We start from the raw sequence: 208 nt of genomic DNA on the forward strand, positions 1-208 counted from the left end.
CATAATGCTATGAAGAAGATACTTGACAACTAAATGAAAATATATACAGATAGAAGGTACCAAAGCATTTCTGTTGAACATTTTATTGCGAAGTAACCTTTTGGGTGGTGTTTCTATCACAAAACTACAACTGTTGTACAGCTCTTACAACAGTTTAATTGAATCAATATTTTCTGTATTTTAACCAGGGCATCCCTCTATGTAGGGA

Source organism: Antrostomus carolinensis, unplaced genomic scaffold (assembly GCF_000700745.2).
Source record: "Antrostomus carolinensis isolate BGI_N321 unplaced genomic scaffold, ASM70074v2 scaffold2297, whole genome shotgun sequence".
NCBI lineage: Eukaryota > Metazoa > Chordata > Aves > Caprimulgiformes > Caprimulgidae > Antrostomus > Antrostomus carolinensis.